The sequence below is a fragment of the Pelophylax lessonae genome (genome assembly GCF_965119305.1).
Source record: "Pelophylax lessonae genome assembly, chromosome: 7".
NCBI lineage: Eukaryota > Metazoa > Chordata > Amphibia > Anura > Ranidae > Pelophylax > Pelophylax lessonae.
In genome coordinates this window covers 257,650,122-257,677,452 of record NC_138774.1, presented here as the reverse complement: position 1 = coordinate 257,677,452, position 27,331 = coordinate 257,650,122, and positions in this window count along the sequence as shown.

The window sequence follows — 27,331 nt, the reverse complement described above, 5'->3', positions numbered from 1 at the left end:
TTGCAGATCGCACTGCAAAATGCAATCAAACTGGGGGTGTCGTTAACGTTTAATTGACACCCCCTGCGTATCGCATATGGCAGTGGGAACTGCCAGATGTGTGGATGCGATGCGGTAACACGCTGCATATTCGCAGCGTTCCCGCATTGCACAAGTGTGAACCGAGCCTAAGACTGAAATCCAGTCATTTTTCATCTCTCTGGTCATTTCTTGGTAAAAGGAAGAAAACACAGGTAAAATGGTCCCAAAATTAAATTTTGCATATTTTGGGGGTTTTGCCCTTAAAATGTTCACATCTTTGGCCAAAGGCTTAGGGAGGCAGAAAATGTGTCAAAACGGGATCAAAAGTCCCCAAAACGGATACAACAACACTTTAAAGCCCAAAATGTCAAGGAGAAAAGTGTTTTAATGCCACTTCCGGTTTTAAGGAGGTCACTTCCGGTTTGCCACTTCCGGTTTCAGACAATGCCAGTTTCCCAGGTAATTTCAAAGCTTTTTAAGTGCTGGTTCACACTTGTGCGGCTGCGGAGATCGCATTTAATTCGGAGCGCACTGCTCCTTCATTACATGCGATCTCATGTGCGGTGCGAATTTCAGCCATACACTTTGTATGGCTGAATTCGCACTGCATCCGCACCAAAGACGCACAGGAGGCATTTTTTGAGCCGCATCAAAATCAAATCGCACAGTGGTTCACACTTGTGCGATGCGATTCTGTGCGTACTTGCAGATCGCACTGCGATATGCAATCAAACTGGGGGTGTCGTTAACGTTTAATTGACACCCCCTGCGTATCGCATATGGCAGGGGGAACTGCCAGATGTGTGGATGCGATGCGGTAACACGCTGCATATTGGCAGCGTTCCCGCATCGCACAAGTGTGAACCGAGCCTAAGACTGAAATCCAGTCATTTTTCATCTCTCTGGTCATTTCTTGGTAAAAGGAAGCAAACACAGGTAAAATGGTCCCAAAATTAAATTTTGCATATTTTGGTGGTTTTGCCCTTAAAATATTCACATCTTTGGCCAAAAGCTTAGGGAGGCAGAAAATGTGTCAAAACGGGATCAAAAGTCCCCAAAACGGATACAACAACACTTTAAAGCCCAAAATGTCAAGGAGAAAAGTGTTTTAATGTCACTTCCGGTTTTAAGGAGGTCACTTCCGGTTTGCCACTTCCGGTTTCAGACAATGCCAGTTTCCCAGGTAATTTCAAAGCTTTTAAAGTGCCCGTTCACACTCGTGCGGCTGCGGAGATCGCATTTAATTCGGAGCACACTGCTCCTTCGTTACATGCGATCTCATGTGCGGTGCGAATTTCAGCCATACACTTTCTATGGCTGAATTCGCACTGCATCCGCACCAAAGACGCACAGGAGGCATTTTTTGAGCCGCATCAATATCAAATCGCACAGTGGTTCACACTTGTGCGATGCGATTCTGTGCGTACTTGCAGATCGCACTGCAAAATGCAATCAAACTGGGGGTGTCGTTAACGTTTAATTGACACCCCCTGCGTATCGCTTATGGCAGTGGGAACTGCCAGATGTGTGGATGCGATGCGGTAACACGCTGCATATTCGCAGCGTTCCCGCATTGCACAAGTGTGAACCGAGCCTAAGACTGAAATCCAGTCATTTTTCATCTCTCTGGTCATTTCTTGGTAAAAGGAAGAAAACACAGGTAAAATGGTCCCAAAATTAAATTTTGCATATTTTGGGGGTTTTGCCCTTAAAATATTCACATCTTTGGCCAAAAGCTTAGGGAGGCAGAAAATGTGTCAAAACGGGATCAAAAGTCCCCAAAACGGATACAACAACACTTTAAAGCCCAAAATGTCAAGGAGAAAAGTGTTTTAATGTCACTTCCGGTTTTAAGGAGGTCACATCCGGTTTGCCATTTCCGGTTTCAGACAATGCCAGTTTCCCAGGTAATTTCAAAGCTTTTTAAGTGCCCGTTCACACTCGTGCGGCTGCGGAGATCGCATTTAATTCGGAGCGCACTGCTCCTTCATTACATGCGATCTCATGTGCGGTGCTAATTTCAGCCATACACTTTGTATGGCTGAATTCGCACTGCATCCGCACCAAAGACGCACAGGAGGCATTTTTTGAGCCGCATCAAAATCAAATCGCACAGTGGTTCACACTTGTGCGATGCGATTCTGTGCGTACTCTCAGATCGCACTGCAAAATGCAATCAAACTGGGGGTGTCGTTAACGTTTAATTGACACCCCCTGCGTATCGCATATGGCAGTGGGAACTGCCAGATGTGTGGATGCGATGCGGTAACACGCTGCATATTCGCAGCGTTCCCGCATCGCACAAGTGGGAACCGAGCCTAAGACTGAAATCCAGTCATTTTTCATCTCTGGTCATTTCTTGGTAAAAGGAAGCAAACACAGGTAAAATGGTCCCAAAATTAAATTTTGCATATTTTGGGGGTTTTGCACTTAAAATGTTCACATCTTTGGCCAAAGGCTTAGGGAGGCAGAAAATGTGTCAAAACGGGATCAAAAGTCCCCAAAACGGATACAACAACACTTTAAAGCCCAAAATGTCAAGGAGAAAAGTGTTTTAATGTCACTTCCGGTTTTAAGGAGGTCACTTCCGGTTTGCCACTTCCGGTTTCAGACAATGCCAGTTTCCCAGGTAATTTCAAAGCTTTTAAAGTGCCCATTCACACTCGTGCGGCTGCGGAGATCGCATTTAATTCGGAGCACACTGCTCCTTCGTTACATGCGATCTCATGTGCGGTGCGAATTTCAGCCATACACTTTCTATGGCTAAATTCGCACTGCATCCGCACCAAAGACGCACAGGAGGCATTTTTTGAGTCGCATCAAAATCAAATCGCACACAGTGGTTCACACTTGTGCGATGCGATTCTGTGCGTACTTGCAGATCGCACTGCGATATGCAATCAAACTGGGGGTGTCGTTAACGTTTAATTGACACCCCCTGCGTATCGCATATGGCAGTGGGAACTGCCAGATGTGTGGATGCGATGCGGTAACACGCTGCATATTGGCAGCGTTCCCGCATCGCACAAGTGTGAACCGAGCCTAAGACTGAAATCCAGTCATTTTTCATCTCTCTGGTCATTTCTTGGTAAAAGGAAGCAAACACAGGTAAAATGGTCCCAAAATTAAATTTTGCATATTTTGGGGGTTTTGCCCTTAAAATGTTCACATCTTTGGCCAAAGGCTTAGGGAGGCAGAAAATGTGTCAAAACGGGATCAAAAGTCCCCAAAACGGATACAACAACAATTTAAAGCCCAAAATGTCAAGGATAAAAGTGTTTTAATGCCACTTCCGGTTTTAAGGAGGTCACTTCCGGTTTGCCATTTCCGGTTTCAGACAATGCCAGTTTCCCAGGTAATTTCAAAGCTTTTTAAGTGCCCGTTCACACTCATGCGGCTGCGGAGATCGCATTTAATTCGGAGCGCACTGCTCCTTCATTACATGCGATCTCATGTGCGGTGCGAATTTCAGCCATACACTTTGTATGGCTAAATTCGCACTGCATCCGCACCAAAGACGCACAGGAGGCATTTTTTGAGTCGCATCAAAATCAAATCGCACAGTGGCTCACACTTGTGCGATCCGATTCTGTGCTTACTTGCAGATCGCACTGCGATATGCAATCAAACTGGGGGTGTCGTTAACTTTTAATTGACACCCCCTGCGTATAGCATATGGCAGTGGGAACTGCTAGATGCGTTGATGCGATGCGGTAACACGCTGCATATTGGCAGCGTTCCCGCATTGCACAAGTGTGAACCGAGCCTAAGACTGAAATCCAGTCATTTTTCATCTCTCTGGTCATTTCTTGGTAAAAGGAAGAAAACACAGGTAAAATGGTCCCAAAATTAAATTTTGCATATTTTGGGGGTTTTGCCCTTAAAATGTTCACATCTTTGGCCAAAGGCTTAGGGAGGCAGAAAATGTGTCAAAACGGGATCAAAAGTCCCCAAAACGGATACAACAACACTTTAAAGCCCAAAATGTCAAGGAGAAAAGTGTTTTAATGCCACTTCCGGTTTTAAGGAGGTCACTTCCGGTTTGCCACTTACGGGTTCAGAAAATGCCAGTTTCCCAGGTAATTTCAAAGCTTTTTAAGTGCTGGTTCACACTTGTGCGGCTGCGGAGATCGCATTTAATTCGGAGCGCACTGCTCCTTGATTACATGCGATCTCATGCGCGGTGCGAATTTCAGCCATACACTTTGTATGGCTGAATTCGCACTGCATCCGCACCAAAGACGCACAGGAGGCATTTTTTGAGCCGCATCAAAATCAAATCGCACAGTGGTTCACACTTGTGCGATGCGATTCTGTGCGTACTTGCAGATCGCACTGCGATATGCAATCAAACTGGGGGTGTCGTTAACGTTTAATTGACACCCCCTGCGTATCGCATATGGCAGGGGGAACTGCCAGATGTGTGGATGCGATGCGGTAACACGCTGCATATTGGCAGCGTTCCCGCATCGCACAAGTGTGAACCGAGCCTAAGACTGAAATCCAGTCATTTTTCATCTCTCTGGTCATTTCTTGGTAAAAGGAAGCAAACACAGGTAAAATGGTCCCAAAATTAAATTTTGCATATTTTGGGGGTTTTGCCCTTAAAATGTTCACATCTTTGGCCAAAAGCTTAGGGAGGCAGAAAATGTGTCAAAACGGGATCAAAAGTCCCCAAAACGGATACAACAACACTTTAAAGCCCAAAATGTCAAGGAGAAAAGTGTTTTAATGTCACTTCCGGATTTAAGGAGGTCACTTCCGGTTTGCCACTTCCGGTTTCAGACAATGCCAGTTTCCCAGGTAATTTCAAAGCTTTTAAAGTGCCCGTTCACACTCGTGCGGCTGCGGAGATCGCATTTAATTCGGAGCACACTGCTCCTTCGTTACATGCGATCTCATGTGCGGTGCGAATTTCAGCCATACACTTTCTATGGCTAAATTCGCACTGCATCCGCACCAAAGACGCACAGGAGGCATTTTTTGAGTCGCATCAAAATCAAATCGCACAGTGGTTCACACTTGTGCGATGCGATTCTGTGCGTACTTGCAGATCGCACTGCAAAATGCAATCAAACTGGGGGTGTCGTTAACGTTTAATTGACACCCCCTGCGTATAGCATATGGCAGTGGGAACTGCCAGATGTGTGGATGCGATGCGGTAACACGCTGCATATTGGCAGCGTTCCCGCATCGCACAAGTGTGAACCGAGCCTAAGACTGAAATCCAGTCATTTTTCATCTCTCTGGTCATTTCTTGGTAAAAGGAAGCAAACACAGGTAAAATGGTCCTAAAATAAAATTTTGCATATTTTGGGGGTTTTGCCCTTAAAATGTTCACATCTTTGGCCAAAAGCTTAGGGAGGCACAAAATGTGTCAAAACGGGATCAAAAGTCCCCAAAACGGATACAACAACACTTTAAAGCCCAAAATGTCAAGGAGAAAAGTGTTTTAATGCCACTTCCGGTTTTAAGGAGGTCACTTCCGCTTTGCCATTTCCGGTTTCAGACAATGCCACTTTCCCAGGTAATTTCAAAGCTTTTTAAGTGCCGTTCACACTCGTGCAGCTGCGGAGATCGCATTTAATTCGGAGCGCACTGCTCCTTCATTACATGCGATCTTATGTGCGGTGCGAATTTCAGCCATACACTTTGTATGGCTAAATTCGCACTGCATCCGCACCAAAGACGCACAGGAGGCATTTTTTGAGTCGCATCAAAATCAAATCGCACAGTGGCTCACACTTGTGCGATCCGATTCTGTGCTTACTTGCAGATCGCACTGCGATATGCAATCAAACTGGGGGTGTCGTTAACGTTTAATTGACACCCCCTGCGTATCGCATATGAGAGTGGGAACTGCTAGATGCGTTGATGCGATGCGGTAACACGCTGCATATTGGCAGCGTTCCCGCATTGCACAAGTGTGAACCGAGCCTAAGACTGAAATCCAGTCATTTTTCATCTCTCTGGTCATTTCTTGGTAAAAGGAAGCAAACACAGGTAAAATGGTCCCAAAATTAAATTTTGCATATTTTGGGGGTTTTGCCCTTAAAATGTTCACATCTTTGGCCAAAAGCTTAGGGAGGCAGAAAATGTGTCAAAACGGGATCAAAAGTCCCCAAAACGGATACAACAACACTTTAAAGCCCAAAATGTCAAGGAGAAAAGTGTTTTAATGTCACTTCCGGTTTTAAGGAGGTCACTTCCGGTTTGCCATTTCCGGTTTCAGACAATGCCAGTTTCCCAGGTAATTTCAAAGCTTTTTAAGTGCCCGTTCACACTCGTGCGGCTGCGGAGATCGCATTTAATTGGGAGCGCACTGCTCCTTCATTACATGCGATCTCATGTGTGGTGCGAATTTCAGCCATACACTTTGTATGGCTGAATTCGCACTGCATCCGCACCAAAGACGCACAGGAGGCATTTTTTGAGCCGCATCAAAATCAAATCGCACAGTGGTTCACACTTGTGCGATGCGATTCTGTGCGTACTCTCAGATCGCACTGCAAAATGCAATCAAACTGGGGGTGTCGTTAACGTTTAATTGACACCCCCTGCGTATCGCATATGGCAGTGGGAACTGCCAGATGTGTGGATGCGATGCGGTAACACGCTGCATATTCGCAGCGTTCCCGCATCGCACAAGTGGGAACCGAGCCTAAGACTGAAATCCAGTCATTTTTCATCTCTCTGGTCATTTCTTGGTAAAAGGAAGCAAACACAGGTAAAATGGTCCCAAAATAAAATTTTGCATATTTTGGGGGTTTTGCCCTTAAAATGTTCACATCTTTGGCCAAAAGCTTAGGGAGGCACAAAATGTGTCAAAACGGGATCAAAAGTCCCCAAAACGGATACAACAACAATTTAAAGCCCAAAATGTCAAGGAGAAAAGTGTTTTAATGTCACTTCCGGTTTTAAGGAGGTCACTTCCGGTTTGCCATTTCCGGTTTCAAACAATGCCAGTTTCCCAGGTAATTTCAAAGCTTTTTAAGTGCCGTTCACACTCGTGCAGCTGCGGAGATCGCATTTAATTCGGAGCGCACTGCTCCTTCATTACATGCGATCTCATGTGCGGTGCGAATTTCAGCCATACACTTTGTATGGCTGAATTCGCACTGCATCCGCACCAAAGACGCACAGGAGGCATTTTTTGAGCCGCATCAAAATCAAATCGCACAGTGGTTCACACTTGTGCAATGTGATTCTGTGCGTACTTGCAGATCGCACTGCGATATGCAATCAAACTGGGGGTGTCGTTAACGTTTAATTGACACCCCCTGCGTATCGCATATGGCAGTGGGAACTGCCAGATGTGTGGATGCGATGCGGTAACACGCTGCATATTCGCAGCGTTCCCGCATCGCACAAGTGGGAACCGAGCCTAAGACTGAAATCCAGTCATTTTTCATCTCTGGTCATTTCTTGGTAAAAGGAAGCAAACACAGGTAAAATGGTCCCAAAATTAAATTTTGCATATTTTGGGGGTTTTGCACTTAAAATGTTCACATCTTTGGCCAAAGGCTTAGGGAGGCAGAAAATGTGTCAAAACGGGATCAAAAGTCCCCAAAACGGATACAACAACACTTTAAAGCCCAAAATGTCAAGGAGAAAAGTGTTTTAATGTCACTTCCGGTTTTAAGGAGGTCACTTCCGGTTTGCCACTTCCGGTTTCAGACAATGCCAGTTTCCCAGGTAATTTCAAAGCTTTTAAAGTGCCCGTTCACACTCGTGCGGCTGCGGAGATCGCATTTAATTCGGAGCACACTGCTCCTTCGTTACATGCGATCTCATGTGCGGTGCGAATTTCAGCCATATACTTTCTATGGCTAAATTCGCACTGCATCCGCACCAAAGACGCACAGGAGGCATTTTTTGAGTCGCATCAAAATCAAATCGCACAGTGGTTCACACTTGTGCGATGCGATTCTGTGCGTACTTGCAGATCGCACTGCGATATGCAATCAAACTGGGGGTGTCGTTAACGTTTAATTGACACCCCCTGCGTATCGCATATGGCAGTGGGAACTGCCAGATGTGTGGATGCGATGCGGTAACACGCTGCATATTGGCAGCGTTCCCGCATCGCACAAGTGTGAACCGAGCCTAAGACTGAAATCCAGTCATTTTTCATCTCTCTGGTCATTTCTTGGTAAAAGGAAGCAAACACAGGTAAAATGGTCCCAAAATTAAATTTTGCATATTTTGGGGGTTTTGCCCTTAAAATGTTCACATCTTTGGCCAAAAGCTTAGGGAGGCAGAAAATGTGTCAAAACGGGATCAAAAGTCCCCAAAACGGATACAACAACACTTTAAAGCCCAAAATGTCAAGGAGAAAAGTGTTTTAATGTCACTTCCGGTTTTAAGGAGGTCACTTCCGGTTTGCCATTTCCGGTTTCAGACAATGCCAGTTTCCCAGGTAATTTCAAAGCTTTTTAAGTGCTGGTTCACACTTGTGCGGCTGCGGAGATCGCATTTAATTCGGAGCGCACTGCTCCTTGATTACATGCGATCTCATGCGCGGTGCGAATTTCAGCCATACACTTTGTATGGCTGAATTCGCACTGCATCCGCACCAAAGACGCACAGGAGGCATTTTTTGAGCTGCATCAAAATCAAATCGCACAGTGGTTCACACTTGTGCGATGCGATTCTGTGCGTACTTGCAGATCGCACTGCGATATGCAATCAAACTGGGGGTGTCGTTAACGTTTAATTGACACCCCCTGCGTATCGCATATGGCAGGGGGAACTGCCAGATGTGTGGATGCGATGCGGTAACACGCTGCATATTGGCAGCGTTCCCGCATCGCACAAGTGTGAACCGAGCCTAAGACTGAAATCCAGTCATTTTTCATCTCTCTGGTCATTTCTTGGTAAAAGGAAGCAAACACAGGTAAAATGGTCCCAAAATTAAATTTTGCATATTTTGGGGGTTTTGCCCTTAAAAAGTTCACATCTTTGGCCAAAGGCTTAGGGAGGCAGAAAATGTGTCAAAACGGGATCAAAAGTCCCCAAAACGGATACAACAACAATTTAAAGCCCAAAATGTCAAGGATAAAAGTGTTTTAATGCCACTTCCGGTTTTAAGGAGGTCACTTCCGGTTTGCCATTTCCGGTTTCAGACAATGCCAGTTTCCCAGGTAATTTCAAAGCTTTTTAAGTGCCCGTTCACACTCATGCGGCTGCGGAGATCGCATTTAATTCGGAGCGCACTGCTCCTTCATTACATGCGATCTCATGTGCGGTGCGAATTTCAGCCATACACTTTGTATGGCTAAATTCGCACTGCATCCGCACCAAAGACGCACAGGAGGCATTTTTTGAGTCGCATCAAAATCAAATCGCACAGTGGCTCACACTTGTGCGATCCGATTCTGTGCTTACTTGCAGATCGCACTGCGATATGCAATCAAACTGGGGGTGTCGTTAACTTTTAATTGACACCCCCTGCGTATAGCATATGGCAGTGGGAACTGCTAGATGCGTTGATGCGATGCGGTAACACGCTGCATATTGGCAGCGTTCCCGCATTGCACAAGTGTGAACCGAGCCTAAGACTGAAATCCAGTCATTTTTCATCTCTCTGGTCATTTCTTGGTAAAAGGAAGCAAACACAGGTAAAATGGTCCCAAAATTAAATTTTGCATATTTTGGGGGTTTTGCCCTTAAAATGTTCACATCTTTGGCCAAAAGCTTAGGGAGGCAGAAAATGTGTCAAAACGGGATCAAAAGTCCCCAAAACGGATACAACAACACTTTAAAGCCCAAAATGTCAAGGAGAAAAGTGTTTTAATGTCACTTCCGGTTTTAAGGAGGTCACTTCCGGTTTGCCATTTCCGGTTTCAGACAATGCCAGTTTCCCAGGTAATTTCAAAGCTTTTTAAGTGCCCGTTCACACTCGTGCGGCTGCGGAGATCGCATTTAATTCGGAGCGCACTGCTCCTTCATTACATGCGATCTCATGTGCGGTGCTAATTTCAGCCATACACTTTGTATGGCTGAATTCGCACTGCATCCGCACCAAAGACGTACAGGAGGCATTTTTTGAGCCGCATCAAAATCAAATCGCACAGTGGTTCACACTTGTGCGATGCGATTCTGTGCGTACTCTCAGATCGCACTGCAAAATGCAATCAAACTGGGGGTGTCGTTAACGTTTAATTGACACCCCCTGCGTATCGCATATGGCAGTGGGAACTGCCAGATGTGTGGATGCGATGCGGTAACACGCTGCATATTCGCAGCGTTCCCGCATCGCACAAGTGGGAACCGAGCCTAAGACTGAAATCCAGTCATTTTTCATCTCTGGTCATTTCTTGGTAAAAGGAAGCAAACACAGGTAAAATGGTCCCAAAATTAAATTTTGCATATTTTGGGGGTTTTGCACTTAAAATGTTCACATCTTTGGCCAAAGGCTTAGGGAGGCAGAAAATGTGTCAAAACGGGATCAAAAGTCCCCAAAACGGATACAACAACACTTTAAAGCCCAAAATGTCAAGGAGAAAAGTGTTTTAATGCCACTTCCGGTTTTAAGGAGGTCACTTCCGGTTTGCCACTTCCGGTTTCAGACAATGCCAGTTTCCCAGGTAATTTCAAAGCTTTTTATGTGGCGGTTCACACTTGTGCGGCTGCGGAGATCGCATTTAATTTGGAGCGCACTGCTCCTTCATTACATGCGATCTTATGTGCGGTGCGAATTTCAGCCATACACTTTGTATGGCTAAATTCGCACTGCATCCGCACCAAAGACGCACAGGAGGCATTTTTTGAGTCGCATCAAAATCAAATCGCACAGTGGTTCACACTTGTGCGATGCGATTCTGTGCGTACTTGCAGATCGCACTGCGATATGCAATCAAACTGGGGGTGTCGTTAACGTTTAATTGACACCCCCTGCGTATCGCATATGGCAGTGGGAACTGCCAGATGTGTGGATGCGATGCGGTAACACGCTGCATATTGGCAGCGTTCCCGCATCGCACAAGTGTGAACCGAGCCTAAGACTGAAATCCAGTCATTTTTCATCTCTCTGGTCATTTCTTGGTAAAAGGAAGCAAACACAGGTAAAATGGTCCTAAAATAAAATTTTGCATATTTTGGGGGTTTTGCCCTTAAAATGTTCACATCTTTGGCCAAAAGCTTAGGGAGGCACAAAATGTGTCAAAACGGGATCAAAAGTCCCCAAAACGGATACAACAACACTTTAAAGCCCAAAATGTCAAGGAGAAAAGTGTTTTAATGCCACTTCCGGTTTTAAGGAGGTCACTTCCGGTTTGCCATTTCCGGTTTCAGACAATGCCACTTTCCCAGGTAATTTCAAAGCTTTTTAAGTGCCGTTCACACTCGTGCAGCTGCGGAGATCGCATTTAATTCGGAGCGCACTGCTCCTTCATTACATGCGATCTTATGTGCGGTGCGAATTTCAGCCATACACTTTGTATGGCTAAATTCGCACTGCATCCGCACCAAAGACGCACAGGAGGCATTTTTTGAGTCGCATCAAAATCAAATCGCACAGTGGCTCACACTTGTGCGATCCGATTCTGTGCTTACTTGCAGATCGCACTGCGATATGCAATCAAACTGGGGGTGTCGTTAACTTTTAATTGACACCCCCTGCGTATCGCATATGGCAGTGGGAACTGCTAGATGCGTTGATGCGATGCGGTAACACGCTGCATATTGGCAGCGTTCCCGCATTGCACAAGTGTGAACCGAGCCTAAGACTGAAATCCAGTCATTTTTCATCTCTCTGGTCATTTCTTGGTAAAAGGAAGAAAACACAGGTAAAATGGTCCCAAAATTAAATTTTGCATATTTTGGGGGTTTTGCCCTTAAAATGTTCACATCTTTGGCCAAAGGCTTAGGGAGGCAGAAAATGTGTCAAAACGGGATCAAAAGTCCCCAAAACGGATACAACAACACTTTAAAGCCCAAAATGTCAAGGAGAAAAGTGTTTTAATGCCACTTCCGGTTTTAAGGAGGTCACTTCCGGTTTGCCACTTCCGGTTTCAGACAATGCCAGTTTCCCAGGTAATTTCAAAGCTTTTTAAGTGCTGGTTCACACTTGTGCGGCTGCGGAGATCGCATTTAATTCGGAGCGCACTGCTCCTTCATTACATGCGATCTCATGTGCGGTGCGAATTTCAGCCATACACTTTGTATGGCTGAATTCGCACTGCATCCGCACCAAAGACGCACAGGAGGCATTTTTTGAGCCGCATCAAAATCAAATCGCACAGTGGTTCACACTTGTGCGATGCGATTCTGTGCGTACTTGCAGATCGCACTGCGATATGCAATCAAACTGGGGGTGTCGTTAACGTTTAATTGACACCCCCTGCGTATCGCATATGGCAGGGGGAACTGCCAGATGTGTGGATGCGATGCGGTAACACGCTGCATATTGGCAGCGTTCCCGCATCGCACAAGTGTGAACCGAGCCTAAGACTGAAATCCAGTCATTTTTCATCTCTCTGGTCATTTCTTGGTAAAAGGAAGCAAACACAGGTAAAATGGTCCCAAAATTAAATTTTGCATATTTTGGTGGTTTTGCCCTTAAAATATTCACATCTTTGGCCAAAAGCTTAGGGAGGCAGAAAATGTGTCAAAACGGGATCAAAAGTCCCCAAAACGGATACAACAACACTTTAAAGCCCAAAATGTCAAGGAGAAAAGTGTTTTAATGTCACTTCCGGTTTTAAGGAGGTCACTTCCGGTTTGCCATTTCCGGTTTCAGACAATGCCAGTTTCCCAGGTAATTTCAAAGCTTTTTAAGTGCCCGTTCACACTCGTGCGGCTGCGGAGATCGCATTTAATTCGGAGCGCACTGCTCCTTCATTACATGCGATCTCATGTGCGGTGCTAATTTCAGCCATACACTTTGTATGGCTGAATTCGCACTGCATCCGCACCAAAGACGCACAGGAGGCATTTTTTGAGCCGCATCAAAATCAAATCGCACAGTGGTTCACACTTGTGCGATGCGATTCTGTGCGTACTCTCAGATCGCACTGCAAAATGCAATCAAACTGGGGGTGTCGTTAACGTTTAATTGACACCCCCTGCGTATCGCATATGGCAGTGGGAACTGCCAGATGTGTGGATGCGATGCGGTAACACGCTGCATATTCGCAGCGTTCCCGCATCGCACAAGTGGGAACCGAGCCTAAGACTGAAATCCAGTCATTTTTCATCTCTGGTCATTTCTTGGTAAAAGGAAGCAAACACAGGTAAAATGGTCCCAAAATTAAATTTTGCATATTTTGGGGGTTTTGCACTTAAAATGTTCACATCTTTGGCCAAAGGCTTAGGGAGGCAGAAAATGTGTCAAAACGGGAACAAAACTCCCCAAAACGGATACAACAACACTTTCAAGCCCAAAATGTCAAGGAGAAAAGTGTTTTAATGTCACTTCCGGTTTTAAGGAGGTCACTTCCGGTTTGCCATTTCCGGTTTCAGACAATGCCAGTTTCCCAGGTAATTTCAAAGCTTTTTAAGTGCCCGTTCACACTCGTGCGGCTGCGGAGATCGCATTTAATTCGGAGCGCACTGCTCCTTCATTACATGCGATCTCATGTGCGGTGCTAATTTCAGCCATACACTTTGTATGGCTGAATTCGCACTGCATCCGCACCAAAGACGTACAGGAGGCATTTTTTGAGCCGCATCAAAATCAAATCGCACAGTGGTTCACACTTGTGCGATGCGATTCTGTGCGTACTCTCAGATCGCACTGCAAAATGCAATCAAACTGGGGGTGTCGTTAACGTTTAATTGACACCCCCTGCGTATCGCATATGGCAGTGGGAACTGCCAGATGTGTGGATGCGATGCGGTAACACGCTGCATATTCGCAGCGTTCCCGCATCGCACAAGTGGGAACCGAGCCTAAGACTGAAATCCAGTCATTTTTCATCTCTGGTCATTTCTTGGTAAAAGGAAGCAAACACAGGTAAAATGGTCCCAAAATTAAATTTTGCATATTTTGGGGGTTTTGCACTTAAAATGTTCACATCTTTGGCCAAAGGCTTAGGGAGGCAGAAAATGTGTCAAAACGGGAACAAAACTCCCCAAAACGGAAACAACAACACTTTCAAGCCCAAAATGTCAAGGAGAAAAGTGTTTTAATGTCACTTCCGGTTTTAAGGAGGTCACTTCCGGTTTGCCATTTCCGGTCTCAGACAATGCCAGTTTCCCAGGTGATTTCAAAGCTTTTTAAGTGCCCGTTCACACTCGTGCGGCTGCGGAGATCACATTTAATTCGGAGCGCACTGCTCCTTCATTACATGCGATCTCATGTGCGGTGCTAATTTCAGCCATACACTTTGTATGGCTGAATTCGCACTGCATCCGCACCAAAGACGCACAGGAGGCATTTTTTGAGCCGCATCAAAATCAAATCGCACAGTGGTTCACACTTGTGCGATGCGATTCTGTGCGTACTTGCAGATCGCACTGCGATATGCAATCAAACTGGGGGTGTCGTTAACGTTTAATTGACACCCCCTGCGTATCGCATATGGCAGGGGGAACTGCCAGATGTGTGGATGCGATGCGGTAACACGCTGCATATTGGCAGCGTTCCCGCATCGCACAAGTGGGTAACGAGCCTAAGACTGAAATCCAGTCATTTTTCATCTCTCTGGTCATTTCTTGGTAAAAGGAAGCAAACACAGGTAAAATGGTCCCAAAATAAAATTTTGCATATTTTGGGGGTTTTGCCCTTAAAATGTTCACATCTTTGGCCAAAAGCTTAGGGAGGCAGAACATGTGTCAAAACGGGATCAAAAGTCCCCAAAACGGAAACAACAACACTTTAAAGCCCAAAATGTCAAGGAGAAAAGTGTTTTAATGCCACTTCCGGTTTTAAGGAGGTCACTTCCGGTTTGCCACTTCCGGTTTCAGACAATGCCAGTTTCCCAGGTAATTTCAAAGCTTTTTAAGTGCTGGTTCACACTTGTGCGGCTGCGGAGATCGCATTTAATTCGGAGCGCACTGCTCCTTCATTACATGCGATCTCATGTGCGGTGCGAATTTCAGCCATACACTTTGTATGGCTGAATTCGCACTGCATCCGCACCAAAGACGCACAGGAGGCATTTTTTGAGCCGCATCAAAATCAAATCGCACAGTGGTTCACACTTGTGCGATGCGATTCTGTGCGTACTTGCAGATCGCACTGCGATATGCAATCAAACTGGGGGTGTCGTTAACGTTTAATTGACACCCCCTGCGTATCGCATATGGCAGGGGGAACTGCCAGATGTGTGGATGCGATGCGGTAACAAGCTGCATATTGGCAGCGTTCCCGCATCGCACAAGTGTGAACCGAGCCTAAGACTGAAATCCAGTCATTTTTCATCTCTCTGGTCATTTCTTGGTAAAAGGAAGCAAACACAGGTAAAATGGTCCCAAAATTAAATTTTGCATATTTTGGGGGTTTTGCCCTTAAAATGTTCACATCTTTGGCCAAAAGCTTAGGGAGGCAGAAAATGTGTCAAAACGGGATCAAAAGTCCCCAAAACGGAAACAACAACACTTTAAAGCCCAAAATGTCAAGGAGAAAAGTGTTTTAATGTCACTTCCGGTTTTAAGGAGGTAACTTCCGGTTTGCCATTTCCGGTTTCAGACAATGCCAGTTTCCCAGGTAATTTCAAAGCTTTTTAAGTGCCCGTTCACACTCGTGCGGCTGCGGAGATCGCATTTAATTCGGAGCGCACTGCTCCTTCATTACATGCGATCTCATGTGTGGTGCGAATTTCAGCCATACACTTTGTATGGCTGAATTCGCACTGCATCCGCACCAAAGACGCACAGGAGGCATTTTTTGAGGCGCATCAAAATCAAATCGCACAGTGGTTCACACTTGTGCGATGCGATTCTGTGCGTACTCTCAGATCGCACTGCAAAATGCAATCAAACTGGGGGTGTCGTTAACGTTTAATTGACACCCCCTGCGTATCGCATATGGCAGTGGGAACTGCCAGATGTGTGGATGCGATGCGGTAACACGCTGCATATTCGCAGCGTTCCCGCATCGCACAAGTGGGAACCGAGCCTAAGACTGAAATCCAGTCATTTTTCATCTCTGGTCATTTCTTGGTAAAAGGAAGCAAACACAGGTAAAATGGTCCCAAAATTAAATTTTGCATATTTTGGGGGTTTTGCACTTAAAATGTTCACATCTTTGGCCAAAGGCTTAGGGAGGCAGAAAATGTGTCAAAACGGGATCAAAAGTCCCCAAAACGGATACAACAACACTTTAAAGCCCAAAATGTCAAGGAGAAAAGTGTTTTAATGTCACTTCCGGTTTTAAGGAGGTCACTTCCGGTTTGCCACTTCCGGTTTCAGACAATGCCAGTTTCCCAGGTAATTTCAAAGCTTTTAAAGTGCCCGTTCACACTCGTGCGGCTGCGGAGATCGCATTTAATTCGGAGCACACTGCTCCTTCGTTACATGCGATCTCATGTGCGGTGCGAATTTCAGCCATACACTTTCTATGGCTGAATTCGCACTGCATCCGCACCAAAGACGCACAGGAGGCATTTTTTGAGCCGCATCAATATCAAATCGCACAGTGGTTCACACTTGTGCGATGCGATTCTGTGCGTACTTGCAGATCGCACTGCAAAATGCAATCAAACTGGGGGTGTCGTTAACGTTTAATTGACACCCCCTGCGTATCGCATATGGCAGTGGGAACTGCCAGATGTGTGGATGCGATGCGGTAACACGCTGCATATTCGCAGCGTTCCCGCATTGCACAAGTGTGAACCGAGCCTAAGACTGAAATCCAGTCATTTTTCATCTCTCTGGTCATTTCTTGGTAAAAGGAAGAAAACACAGGTAAAATGGTCCCAAAATTAAATTTTGCATATTTTGGGGGTTTTGCCCTTAAAATGTTCACATCTTTGGCCAAAGGCTTAGGGAGGCAGAAAATGTGTCAAAACGGGATCAAAAGTCCCCAAAACGGATACAACAACACTTTAAAGCCCAAAATGTCAAGGAGAAAAGTGTTTTAATGCCACTTCCGGTTTTAAGGAGGTCACTTCCGGTTTGCCACTTCCGGTTTCAGACAATGCCAGTTTCCCAGGTAATTTCAAAGCTTTTTAAGTGCTGGTTCACACTTGTGCGGCTGCGGAGATCGCATTTAATTCGGAGCGCACTGCTCCTTCATTACATGCGATCTCATGTGCGGTGCGAATTTCAGCCATACACTTTGTATGGCTGAATTCGCACTGCATCCGCACCAAAGACGCACAGGAGGCATTTTTTGAGCCGCATCAAAATCAAATCGCACAGTGGTTCACACTTGTGCGATGCGATTCTGTGCGTACTTGCAGATCGCACTGCGATATGCAATCAAACTGGGGGTGTCGTTAACGTTTAATTGACACCCCCTGCGTATCGCATATGGCAGGGGGAACTGCCAGATGTGTGGATGCGATGCGGTAACACGCTGCATATTGGCAGCGTTCCCGCATCGCACAAGTGTGAACCGAGCCTAAGACTGAAATCCAGTCATTTTTCATCTCTCTGGTCATTTCTTGGTAAAAGGAAGCAAACACAGGTAAAATGGTCCCAAAATTAAATTTTGCATATTTTGGTGGTTTTGCCCTTAAAATATTCACATCTTTGGCCAAAAGCTTAGGGAGGCAGAAAATGTGTCAAAACGGGATCAAAAGTCCCCAAAACGGATACAACAACACTTTAAAGCCCAAAATGTCAAGGAGAAAAGTGTTTTAATGTCACTTCCGGTTTTAAGGAGGTCACTTCCGGTTTGCCACTTCCGGTTTCAGACAATGCCAGTTTCCCAGGTAATTTCAAAGCTTTTAAAGTGCCCGTTCACACTCGTGCGGCTGCGGAGATCGCATTTAATTCGGAGCACACTGCTCCTTCGTTACATGCGATCTCATGTGCGGTGCGAATTTCAGCCATACACTTTCTATGGCTGAATTCGCACTGCATCCGCACCAAAGACGCACAGGAGGCATTTTTTGAGCCGCATCAATATCAAATCGCACAGTGGTTCACACTTGTGCGATGCGATTCTGTGCGTACTTGCAGATCGCACTGCAAAATGCAATCAAACTGGGGGTGTCGTTAACGTTTAATTGACACCCCCTGCGTATCGCTTATGGCAGTGGGAACTGCCAGATGTGTGGATGCGATGCGGTAACACGCTGCATATTCGCAGCGTTCCCGCATTGCACAAGTGTGAACCGAGCCTAAGACTGAAATCCAGTCATTTTTCATCTCTCTGGTCATTTCTTGGTAAAAGGAAGAAAACACAGGTAAAATGGTCCCAAAATTAAATTTTGCATATTTTGGGGGTTTTGCCCTTAAAATATTCACATCTTTGGCCAAAAGCTTAGGGAGGCAGAAAATGTGTCAAAACGGGATCAAAAGTCCCCAAAACGGATACAACAACACTTTAAAGCCCAAAATGTCAAGGAGAAAAGTGTTTTAATGTCACTTCCGGTTTTAAGGAGGTCACATCCGGTTTGCCATTTCCGGTTTCAGACAATGCCAGTTTCCCAGGTAATTTCAAAGCTTTTTAAGTGCCCGTTCACACTCGTGCGGCTGCGGAGATCGCATTTAATTCGGAGCGCACTGCTCCTTCATTACATGCGATCTCATGTGCGGTGCTAATTTCAGCCATACACTTTGTATGGCTGAATTCGCACTGCATCCGCACCAAAGACGCACAGGAGGCATTTTTTGAGCCGCATCAAAATCAAATCGCACAGTGGTTCACACTTGTGCGATGCGATTCTGTGCGTACTCTCAGATCGCACTGCAAAATGCAATCAAACTGGGGGTGTCGTTAACGTTTAATTGACACCCCCTGCGTATCGCATATGGCAGTGGGAACTGCCAGATGTGTGGATGCGATGCGGTAACACGCTGCATATTCGCAGCGTTCCCGCATCGCACAAGTGGGAACCGAGCCTAAGACTGAAATCCAGTCATTTTTCATCTCTGGTCATTTCTTGGTAAAAGGAAGCAAACACAGGTAAAATGGTCCCAAAATTAAATTTTGCATATTTTGGGGGTTTTGCACTTAAAATGTTCACATCTTTGGCCAAAGGCTTAGGGAGGCAGAAAATGTGTCAAAACGGGATCAAAAGTCCCCAAAACGGATACAACAACACTTTAAAGCCCAAAATGTCAAGGAGAAAAGTGTTTTAATGTCACTTCCGGTTTTAAGGAGGTCACTTCCGGTTTGCCACTTCCGGTTTCAGACAATGCCAGTTTCCCAGGTAATTTCAAAGCTTTTAAAGTGCCCATTCACACTCGTGCGGCTGCGGAGATCGCATTTAATTCGGAGCACACTGCTCCTTCGTTACATGCGATCTCATGTGCGGTGCGAATTTCAGCCATACACTTTCTATGGCTAAATTCGCACTGCATCCGCACCAAAGACGCACAGGAGGCATTTTTTGAGTCGCATCAAAATCAAATCGCACACAGTGGTTCACACTTGTGCGATGCGATTCTGTGCGTACTTGCAGATCGCACTGCGATATGCAATCAAACTGGGGGTGTCGTTAACGTTTAATTGACACCCCCTGCGTATCGCATATGGCAGTGGGAACTGCCAGATGTGTGGATGCGATGCGGTAACACGCTGCATATTGGCAGCGTTCCCGCATCGCACAAGTGTGAACCGAGCCTAAGACTGAAATCCAGTCATTTTTCATCTCTCTGGTCATTTCTTGGTAAAAGGAAGCAAACACAGGTAAAATGGTCCCAAAATTAAATTTTGCATATTTTGGGGGTTTTGCCCTTAAAATGTTCACATCTTTGGCCAAAGGCTTAGGGAGGCAGAAAATGTGTCAAAACGGGATCAAAAGTCCCCAAAACGGATACAACAACAATTTAAAGCCCAAAATGTCAAGGATAAAAGTGTTTTAATGCCACTTCCGGTTTTAAGGAGGTCACTTCCGGTTTGCCATTTCCGGTTTCAGACAATGCCAGTTTCCCAGGTAATTTCAAAGCTTTTTAAGTGCCCGTTCACACTCATGCGGCTGCGGAGATCGCATTTAATTCGGAGCGCACTGCTCCTTCATTACATGCGATCTCATGTGCGGTGCGAATTTCAGCCATACACTTTGTATGGCTAAATTCGCACTGCATCCGCACCAAAGACGCACAGGAGGCATTTTTTGAGTCGCATCAAAATCAAATCGCACAGTGGCTCACACTTGTGCGATCCGATTCTGTGCTTACTTGCAGATCGCACTGCGATATGCAATCAAACTGGGGGTGTCGTTAACTTTTAATTGACACCCCCTGCGTATAGCATATGGCAGTGGGAACTGCTAGATGCGTTGATGCGATGCGGTAACACGCTGCATATTGGCAGCGTTCCCGCATTGCACAAGTGTGAACCGAGCCTAAGACTGAAATCCAGTCATTTTTCATCTCTCTGGTCATTTCTTGGTAAAAGGAAGAAAACACAGGTAAAATGGTCCCAAAATTAAATTTTGCATATTTTGGGGGTTTTGCCCTTAAAATGTTCACATCTTTGGCCAAAGGCTTAGGGAGGCAGAAAATGTGTCAAAACGGGATCAAAAGTCCCCAAAACGGATACAACAACACTTTAAAGCCCAAAATGTCAAGGAGAAAAGTGTTTTAATGCCACTTCCGGTTTTAAGGAGGTCACTTCCGGTTTGCCACTTACGGGTTCAGAAAATGCCAGTTTCCCAGGTAATTTCAAAGCTTTTTAAGTGCTGGTTCACACTTGTGCGGCTGCGGAGATCGCATTTAATTCGGAGCGCACTGCTCCTTGATTACATGCGATCTCATGCGCGGTGCGAATTTCAGCCATACACTTTGTATGGCTGAATTCGCACTGCATCCGCACCAAAGACGCACAGGAGGCATTTTTTGAGCCGCATCAAAATCAAATCGCACAGTGGTTCACACTTGTGCGATGCGATTCTGTGCGTACTTGCAGATCGCACTGCGATATGCAATCAAACTGGGGGTGTCGTTAACGTTTAATTGACACCCCCTGCGTATCGCATATGGCAGGGGGAACTGCCAGATGTGTGGATGCGATGCGGTAACACGCTGCATATTGGCAGCGTTCCCGCATCGCACAAGTGTGAACCGAGCCTAAGACTGAAATCCAGTCATTTTTCATCTCTCTGGTCATTTCTTGGTAAAAGGAAGCAAACACAGGTAAAATGGTCCCAAAATTAAATTTTGCATATTTTGGGGGTTTTGCCCTTAAAATGTTCACATCTTTGGCCAAAAGCTTAGGGAGGCAGAAAATGTGTCAAAACGGGATCAAAAGTCCCCAAAACGGATACAACAACACTTTAAAGCCCAAAATGTCAAGGAGAAAAGTGTTTTAATGTCACTTCCGGATTTAAGGAGGTCACTTCCGGTTTGCCACTTCCGGTTTCAGACAATGCCAGTTTCCCAGGTAATTTCAAAGCTTTTAAAGTGCCCGTTCACACTCGTGCGGCTGCGGAGATCGCATTTAATTCGGAGCACACTGCTCCTTCGTTACATGCGATCTCATGTGCGGTGCGAATTTCAGCCATACACTTTCTATGGCTAAATTCGCACTGCATCCGCACCAAAGACGCACAGGAGGCATTTTTTGAGTCGCATCAAAATCAAATCGCACAGTGGTTCACACTTGTGCGATGCGATTCTGTGCGTACTTGCAGATCGCACTGCAAAATGCAATCAAACTGGGGGTGTCGTTAACGTTTAATTGACACCCCCTGCGTATAGCATATGGCAGTGGGAACTGCCAGATGTGTGGATGCGATGCGGTAACACGCTGCATATTGGCAGCGTTCCCGCATCGCACAAGTGTGAACCGAGCCTAAGACTGAAATCCAGTCATTTTTCATCTCTCTGGTCATTTCTTGGTAAAAGGAAGCAAACACAGGTAAAATGGTCCTAAAATAAAATTTTGCATATTTTGGGGGTTTTGCCCTTAAAATGTTCACATCTTTGGCCAAAAGCTTAGGGAGGCACAAAATGTGTCAAAACGGGATCAAAAGTCCCCAAAACGGATACAACAACACTTTAAAGCCCAAAATGTCAAGGAGAAAAGTGTTTTAATGCCACTTCCGGTTTTAAGGAGGTCACTTCCGCTTTGCCATTTCCGGTTTCAGACAATGCCACTTTCCCAGGTAATTTCAAAGCTTTTTAAGTGCCGTTCACACTCGTGCAGCTGCGGAGATCGCATTTAATTCGGAGCGCACTGCTCCTTCATTACATGCGATCTTATGTGCGGTGCGAATTTCAGCCATACACTTTGTATGGCTAAATTCGCACTGCATCCGCACCAAAGACGCACAGGAGGCATTTTTTGAGTCGCATCAAAATCAAATCGCACAGTGGCTCACACTTGTGCGATCCGATTCTGTGCTTACTTGCAGATCGCACTGCGATATGCAATCAAACTGGGGGTGTCGTTAACGTTTAATTGACACCCCCTGCGTATCGCATATGAGAGTGGGAACTGCTAGATGCGTTGATGCGATGCGGTAACACGCTGCATATTGGCAGCGTTCCCGCATTGCACAAGTGTGAACCGAGCCTAAGACTGAAATCCAGTCATTTTTCATCTCTCTGGTCATTTCTTGGTAAAAGGAAGCAAACACAGGTAAAATGGTCCCAAAATTAAATTTTGCATATTTTGGGGGTTTTGCCCTTAAAATGTTCACATCTTTGGCCAAAAGCTTAGGGAGGCAGAAAATGTGTCAAAACGGGATCAAAAGTCCCCAAAACGGATACAACAACACTTTAAAGCCCAAAATGTCAAGGAGAAAAGTGTTTTAATGTCACTTCCGGTTTTAAGGAGGTCACTTCCGGTTTGCCATTTCCGGTTTCAGACAATGCCAGTTTCCCAGGTAATTTCAAAGCTTTTTAAGTGCCCGTTCACACTCGTGCGGCTGCGGAGATCGCATTTAATTGGGAGCGCACTGCTCCTTCATTACATGCGATCTCATGTGTGGTGCGAATTTCAGCCATACACTTTGTATGGCTGAATTCGCACTGCATCCGCACCAAAGACGCACAGGAGGCATTTTTTGAGCCGCATCAAAATCAAATCGCACAGTGGTTCACACTTGTGCGATGCGATTCTGTGCGTACTCTCAGATCGCACTGCAAAATGCAATCAAACTGGGGGTGTCGTTAACGTTTAATTGACACCCCCTGCGTATCGCATATGGCAGTGGGAACTGCCAGATGTGTGGATGCGATGCGGTAACACGCTGCATATTCGCAGCGTTCCCGCATCGCACAAGTGGGAACCGAGCCTAAGACTGAAATCCAGTCATTTTTCATCTCTCTGGTCATTTCTTGGTAAAAGGAAGCAAACACAGGTAAAATGGTCCCAAAATAAAATTTTGCATATTTTGGGGGTTTTGCCCTTAAAATGTTCACATCTTTGGCCAAAAGCTTAGGGAGGCACAAAATGTGTCAAAACGGGATCAAAAGTCCCCAAAACGGATACAACAACAATTTAAAGCCCAAAATGTCAAGGAGAAAAGTGTTTTAATGTCACTTCCGGTTTTAAGGAGGTCACTTCCGGTTTGCCATTTCCGGTTTCAAACAATGCCAGTTTCCCAGGTAATTTCAAAGCTTTTTAAGTGCCGTTCACACTCGTGCAGCTGCGGAGATCGCATTTAATTCGGAGCGCACTGCTCCTTCATTACATGCGATCTCATGTGCGGTGCGAATTTCAGCCATACACTTTGTATGGCTGAATTCGCACTGCATCCGCACCAAAGACGCACAGGAGGCATTTTTTGAGCCGCATCAAAATCAAATCGCACAGTGGTTCACACTTGTGCAATGTGATTCTGTGCGTACTTGCAGATCGCACTGCGATATGCAATCAAACTGGGGGTGTCGTTAACGTTTAATTGACACCCCCTGCGTATCGCATATGGCAGTGGGAACTGCCAGATGTGTGGATGCGATGCGGTAACACGCTGCATATTCGCAGCGTTCCCGCATCGCACAAGTGGGAACCGAGCCTAAGACTGAAATCCAGTCATTTTTCATCTCTGGTCATTTCTTGGTAAAAGGAAGCAAACACAGGTAAAATGGTCCCAAAATTAAATTTTGCATATTTTGGGGGTTTTGCACTTAAAATGTTCACATCTTTGGCCAAAGGCTTAGGGAGGCAGAAAATGTGTCAAAACGGGATCAAAAGTCCCCAAAACGGATACAACAACACTTTAAAGCCCAAAATGTCAAGGAGAAAAGTGTTTTAATGTCACTTCCGGTTTTAAGGAGGTCACTTCCGGTTTGCCACTTCCGGTTTCAGACAATGCCAGTTTCCCAGGTAATTTCAAAGCTTTTAAAGTGCCCGTTCACACTCGTGCGGCTGCGGAGATCGCATTTAATTCGGAGCACACTGCTCCTTCGTTACATGCGATCTCATGTGCGGTGCGAATTTCAGCCATATACTTTCTATGGCTAAATTCGCACTGCATCCGCACCAAAGACGCACAGGAGGCATTTTTTGAGTCGCATCAAAATCAAATCGCACAGTGGTTCACACTTGTGCGATGCGATTCTGTGCGTACTTGCAGATCGCACTGCGATATGCAATCAAACTGGGGGTGTCGTTAACGTTTAATTGACACCCCCTGCGTATCGCATATGGCAGTGGGAACTGCCAGATGTGTGGATGCGATGCGGTAACACGCTGCATATTGGCAGCGTTCCCGCATCGCACAAGTGTGAACCGAGCCTAAGACTGAAATCCAGTCATTTTTCATCTCTCTGGTCATTTCTTGGTAAAAGGAAGCAAACACAGGTAAAATGGTCCCAAAATTAAATTTTGCATATTTTGGGGGTTTTGCCCTTAAAATGTTCACATCTTTGGCCAAAAGCTTAGGGAGGCAGAAAATGTGTCAAAACGGGATCAAAAGTCCCCAAAACGGATACAACAACACTTTAAAGCCCAAAATGTCAAGGAGAAAAGTGTTTTAATGTCACTTCCGGTTTTAAGGAGGTCACTTCCGGTTTGCCATTTCCGGTTTCAGACAATGCCAGTTTCCCAGGTAATTTCAAAGCTTTTTAAGTGCTGGTTCACACTTGTGCGGCTGCGGAGATCGCATTTAATTCGGAGCGCACTGCTCCTTGATTACATGCGATCTCATGCGCGGTGCGAATTTCAGCCATACACTTTGTATGGCTGAATTCGCACTGCATCCGCACCAAAGACGCACAGGAGGCATTTTTTGAGCCGCATCAAAATCAAATCGCACAGTGGTTCACACTTGTGCGATGCGATTCTGTGCGTACTTGCAGATCGCACTGCGATATGCAATCAAACTGGGGGTGTCGTTAACGTTTAATTGACACCCCCTGCGTATCGCATATGGCAGGGGGAACTGCCAGATGTGTGGATGCGATGCGGTAACACGCTGCATATTGGCAGCGTTCCCGCATCGCACAAGTGTGAACCGAGCCTAAGACTGAAATCCAGTCATTTTTCATCTCTCTGGTCATTTCTTGGTAAAAGGAAGCAAACACAGGTAAAATGGTCCCAAAATTAAATTTTGCATATTTTGGGGGTTTTGCCCTTAAAAAGTTCACATCTTTGGCCAAAGGCTTAGGGAGGCAGAAAATGTGTCAAAACGGGATCAAAAGTCCCCAAAACGGATACAACAACAATTTAAAGCCCAAAATGTCAAGGATAAAAGTGTTTTAATGCCACTTCCGGTTTTAAGGAGGTCACTTCCGGTTTGCCATTTCCGGTTTCAGACAATGCCAGTTTCCCAGGTAATTTCAAAGCTTTTTAAGTGCCCGTTCACACTCATGCGGCTGCGGAGATCGCATTTAATTCGGAGCGCACTGCTCCTTCATTACATGCGATCTCATGTGCGGTGCGAATTTCAGCCATACACTTTGTATGGCTAAATTCGCACTGCATCCGCACCAAAGACGCACAGGAGGCATTTTTTGAGTCGCATCAAAATCAAATCGCACAGTGGCTCACACTTGTGCGATCCGATTCTGTGCTTACTTGCAGATCGCACTGCGATATGCAATCAAACTGGGGGTGTCGTTAACTTTTAATTGACACCCCCTGCGTATAGCATATGGCAGTGGGAACTGCTAGATGCGTTGATGCGATGCGGTAACACGCTGCATATTGGCAGCGTTCCCGCATTGCACAAGTGTGAACCGAGCCTAAGACTGAAATCCAGTCATTTTTCATCTCTCTGGTCATTTCTTGGTAAAAGGAAGCAAACACAGGTAAAATGGTCCCAAAATTAAATTTTGCATATTTTGGGGGTTTTGCCCTTAAAATGTTCACATCTTTGGCCAAAAGCTTAGGGAGGCAGAAAATGTGTCAAAACGGGATCAAAAGTCCCCAAAACGGATACAACAACACTTTAAAGCCCAAAATGTCAAGGAGAAAAGTGTTTTAATGTCACTTCCGGTTTTAAGGAGGTCACTTCCGGTTTGCCATTTCCGGTTTCAGACAATGCCAGTTTCCCAGGTAATTTCAAAGCTTTTTAAGTGCCCGTTCACACTCGTGCGGCTGCGGAGATCGCATTTAATTCGGAGCGCACTGCTCCTTCATTACATGCGATCTCATGTGCGGTGCGAATTTCAGCCATACACTTTGTATGGCTAAATTCGCACTGCATCCGCACCAAAGACGCACAGGAGGCATTTTTTGAGTCGCATCAAAATCAAATCGCACAGTGGCTCACACTTGTGCGATCCGATTCTGTGCTTACTTGCAGATCGCACTGCGATATGCAATCAAACTGGGGGTGTCGTTAACTTTTAATTGACACCCCCTGCGTATCGCATATGGCAGTGGGAACTGCTAGATGCGTTGATGCGATGCGGTAACACGCTGCATATTGGCAGCGTTCCCGCATTGCACAAGTGTGAACCGAGCCAAAGACTGAAATCCAGTCATTTTTCATCTCTCTGGTCATTTCTTGGTAAAAGGAAGCAAACACAGGTAAAATGGTCCCAAAATCAAATTTTGCATATTTTGGGGGTTTTGCCCTTAAAATGTTCACATCTTTGGCCAAAGGATTAGGGAGGCAGAAAATGTGTCAAAACGGGATCAAAAGTCCCCAAAACGGATACAACAACACTTTAAAGCCCAAAATGTCAAGGAGAAAAGTGTTTTAATGCCACTTCCGGTTTTAAGGAGGTCACTTCCGGTTTGCCACCTCCGGGTTTCAGACAATGCCAGTTTCCCAGGTAATTTCAAAGCTTTTTAAGTGCCCTTTCACACTCGTGCGGCTGCAGAGATCGCATTTAATTCGGAGCACACTGCTCC